The 4,744-nt window shown below is 29.9% G+C and overlaps 1 long non-coding RNA gene across 1 annotated transcript; it reads right to left on the bottom strand.

Annotated features, from left to right (window-relative positions):
- Positions 1-1,338: 1,338 nt before the first annotated feature.
- Positions 1,339-4,222, bottom strand: LOC125865877 (uncharacterized). Its single transcript, XR_007446416.1, has 6 exons — positions 3,995-4,222; positions 3,130-3,196; positions 2,870-2,950; positions 2,694-2,768; positions 2,068-2,156; positions 1,339-1,537 (listed from the first exon to the last, which is right to left on the bottom strand). It is a non-coding gene; the product is annotated as an uncharacterized LOC125865877 (long non-coding RNA).
- Positions 4,223-4,744: the final 522 nt, after the last annotated feature.

Raw genomic sequence — 4,744 nt, 5'->3', positions numbered from 1 at the left:
ATAGACCATTTTATTCAATTATGAATATGAATAGTACATATTCTTAAGTAAACATATTAATATTAATTTTGAATTTTTTTAATTTAAAATTTGAATTGAACTTTTTAAAAATATGATTAACTATTCCTATATTAAACTGCACATTGAAAATAATGAAAAATAAATACACCCAAAAAATTCCTAATACTCACATTAACTTTCCACGTCATTTATTTTTTGCTTTATTAAAAAAAAAAAATCAAATTTTGACATTTAATTTAACTGAAAAGAAAAACAATTAATACTTAACAAAATAGACACGTTGAATCAACATTCTTCCAAAAAAAAAAAAATTTGAATGGTTCCAGAAATTTATACTTACAATTACTGAAAAAAAATAGAAACAAAATTCATGTCCAACAAAATAAAAAAAATAAAAAATAGAATGTATTTAAAAATATAAAAATGAAACTAGACAGTTATTTTTATAAAGTAAACAATTTAGGTGAGTTTATAATTAAAAAAAAATATAAATTGATATTTATCTGAAAACTCACTAAATATGGTTACTACAAAATAGTAAATCAAGTTTTTTTTACTCTTTTTAATAGCAACTATAAAACAGTAATGAAATACTTTCAATAAAACTTCAACATATAGACCCAATTATTTTATTTAATTATGAATATGAATAGTACATATTCTTAAGTAAACATATTAATATTAATATTAATATTAATTTTTAATTTAGTTAATTGAAAATTCAAATTTTAACTTCTTAAAAGATGGTTAACTGCCCTATATTAAACTGCACATTAAAAGTAATGAAAAATATTTAACCAAAAATTTCCTAAATTCATATTAACTTCCCACATCATTTACTTTCTGTTTTCTTAAAAAATAATAATCAAATTTTGATATTTAGTTTAATTGGTAAGAAAAATAATTAATGCTTAAAAAAAACACGTTGAATTCACATTCTTCCAAAAAATAATAATATTGGAATGGTTCCACAGATTTACACTCACAGTTACTTAAAAACAAATTAGAAAATAAAAAATTAATGTCCAACAAAAAATAAAATAAATTTCAGAATAGTTAAAATATAAAAATGAAACAAAACAGTTATTTTAGAAAGTAAATAAATATCTTACAATTATATAGTAATATTTAGATTCATAAAAAAGTTAAATGATGTAATGTATTGAAATAATTAAATATTTTTTAATAATCTCCGCGCAACGCGCGGATACGTATACTAGTAATAGAAGAATTACCAAACTCAAACATCATTATTCATATAAAAGAAGAACAATCCATACATCCATAAAAAATATATGAGTTATCATGTGTTCAAGTTATAAAAAACAAAAAAAGAGAGAATGTGTTCAAAAATGGAAAAAAACAATGAGATTGAACTATTATTTATTTTTCCTAGTAAAACTATGACAGCTTGGATCACGACCATATGCAATATCAGGAGGATTTTTAGTAGAGCCAATTGCTAGATGAGGAACTCCCTGTGAACTCTCTACAACATTCAACTTTAGGTCCTCAACTGCAAATGGATAAAATAGCTAATTTAAAGTGACAGTAGAGAAATCATGAAATATTGTGCAGAAAGAAAACACCTTTTTGCTCAATCAATAATCAAGCATTTTCCAGAACTACATTACACACAACAAAAACATGAAACACCTTCTAGTGTTTCCTCCATCATTGTCTCTCCATATTTGAACTCTAGTTACTAGCAATAGTCTAAGACTTTTCCGTTTATTTCATAGGAAACACTTATGATGGTGAAAAATGTACATTGTTTGATGAAAAAGAGCAAGCACTATGGTCACATGGTACTCGTCCTAATCACCATAAAAAACCCGAGCCTAATGATCTGTCAGTCCAAACTTAAGACTCGGACCATTCACGTAGGTTCAGACAACAACTTGCTCACACAAACAACAAAAATAAACAAAACAAACAAAAATCCTACTGCCCTATTCTTTTTAAGAAAAAATAATTTAACATTGACCATAACAAAAATCAACTGCAAAAAAATACAAAAAGAAAATGTAAGAGAAAAACATTCACCTGACTGGCAGCTTTGCTCATTGCTTTGTTCCTTCCTCCATCTTATCTTCCAAAATCATGCAGTGTATTCTTCAACAAGATTCAAACATCTGTAAAGCTAAAAGTAACCATTTAAGATACTTCTAGGTCATTCTTACGGATAGACATTAACTTTCTTCGTAGTTTGTACGAAACAAAAAATCATCCTAATAATGTACCTAAAATTTTAGTGAATGACAGACTACTCCTCATGTAGCTCTCATCCTAATACAACATGATAATTAAATAACTTTGAGCATATGAATGCTAAGACAAGGAAAAGGATTCCATACTCTACACGAATAGTTTAGTTGACAACTTTCCTCTTGTTGTGCGTAACAATCAAATTTGCGTTTTATATTTTTATAATGATAGAAGGGGATCACCGAAATGAAAAATGATAGTATTGTGATTAGCTTAAACACATCAAGGCCTACACGAAGCATGAGATTTTCTCTCAGATGCTCAACAAGAGCTACCTCATCTATCACAGACCACCTACTATAGTTCACAAGTATAACTTCCAACAAGTTTCAATGGATTACTATCAATACATAGCACTTACATAAATCAGAAAGCACATTAAATATTCTTGCAACCAAAATTACCTTCTCCATCAATGCAAGCCGTTTTTTGTTTATAAGGTGATACATTGTTTTATCAAGGATTGAATGTAGACTTATCTACAAAAGCATTAAGAACTTGAATGAGAAATCCAGTAGCACTATGTATACAGATAAATGAATAAGAAATTCAATAGTGCACTCTCGATGTAGATGATTACCATATCAGTTATTTGAAGCACCTCAACACTACATTTATCTCTTTTTCATGTCACGGGATATTCACCACTGACATTCAAAAACTGACAATAGGTTGCAAAGGCGAGAAAGAATAAGTACATACAATGCTTAAAGTTTTTACTGATTAACCTTAAAATATAGTAACATGTCATCAATTGTAGTTACAAATCGAAAATGTTGCTGCTCATTTGAGTATTAAGGTTCTGCTTAAAAGTAACTGTAAAACAACACCATAAACTACCTGATGGCAGTTGTAGTAGCAACATTGTTTTCCTTTCCTTGTGATCAGCTCTCGTCGTCAACCTACACTACTAAAACCTCTCTTATCAACATATTGCTTCAGAATTAGGGGGAACACCAGTTAATATACTGAAACATTGAGAATTAAGGATCTGTAGACTAATATTAGGGGAAAACAAAACACGCTCGACCCTGCAACATCTACCGATCTGCAGTTGCACTAGAAATATTACATTTCTGCAACTACTATTTTTTTTATAGATTGACATGTTTGGAAGAAAGAAATCACGAACAAATCAGTCGATAACAATCTAACTAATCAATATTGCAGTAGAGTTCATTACATCAAAATGAATAGCTAAAAAATGCCATTCCTAAATACTCCAAGCATCTTGGCACCAAATCCAGCCGCTGAAAGGTGTTGAATCGCCTAAAGACAAGTACCAAACACTCTTATAGGGTGTGTGATTTAAAGGCATGGACATAGTTATAGATTTCACCAAATTAGGGCTGAGGTTAACACTAAGAAAGTCTACAAACATGGTCTTGTGTGCAAAGGAAAGGCATGAATAAAGACAAATGTAAGATTTAATCAATACACACAAAGGTAAATAAACATTGCAAAGTACTAATTTAAAATTTGAATATAACAATGAGATAGCCATACACATTAGTAACAATTAGCAGTTAGTTCACCTCAAATCCTCAATTATCAAGTTTCACCCCCAAAATATTTACAAATAGTTGCCAATTAAGCAAAAAAATCGACCAATGACACAATTGTAAAACATTTCGAATTACTAATATACAATTGAATACAGATACGAGATAAACATGATTTGTGAATTGCAAGTTTGATTGCTTACTTGCTGAATAGACCCAGCGTAATCGGCGTCGTCGGAGAGATCGGGAATGCCAATTTCATGCATCACCGGTGAAAACCAAAAAATAAAGCAAAACCAAACCTAGGGCTCGAGTATGAAAGTGGGCGATATCAAAATTTGAAGTGAGGTAAGGTTGACAGTTAAGATAGATAGAGACTAGATAGAGTGATGGCGGCCGGTGACAACATTGCCGCTGAATGGAATTTACCAGTTCTGAACTTTTGTTGCAGGTTTACAAGGGGAATGAGAAGTGGTGGAGGAATTGGAAATTGAAAATTGGAAAGATAAAAGAAATGGTTTAATTGGAGTACTTATTCCCGGCTAATGTCTAATTGCCGCTAATACTCGAGTTCAAGAAATGTATTATTACTGGCATTTACTTAATTGCCACTAAATGTATTTTTTTTCTAGCAGTGTGAGTTGCTGACTTCTCAATTGTTGGGCATGACTAGGGGTGGCAAAATGGGTAATTAATATGGTTATCCGGTCATATTTACCCATTTTAAATGGGTTGGGTATCCTACTCATTTAAAAATGGGTAAAAACGAATAATGCACATACTATCCATTTAAAAGTGGGTAATTAAATGGATAAAAGATGTGCATTCACACAAACAAACAAAAATGTGATAAAGGGTGGGGTAGTAAGAATTTTTTTTTTTAAAAAAAATCTATAAAAAAAATGAAACTTTTTTTTACATTTTTTTGGGATAGGGGGTGGGGGTGGTAGGGG

The sequence above is a fragment of the Solanum stenotomum genome, chromosome 5 (genome assembly GCF_019186545.1).
Source record: "Solanum stenotomum isolate F172 chromosome 5, ASM1918654v1, whole genome shotgun sequence".
Classification (NCBI taxonomy): Eukaryota; Viridiplantae; Streptophyta; class Magnoliopsida; order Solanales; family Solanaceae; genus Solanum; species Solanum stenotomum.
This window is presented reverse-complemented; position numbering and strand designations above follow the sequence as displayed.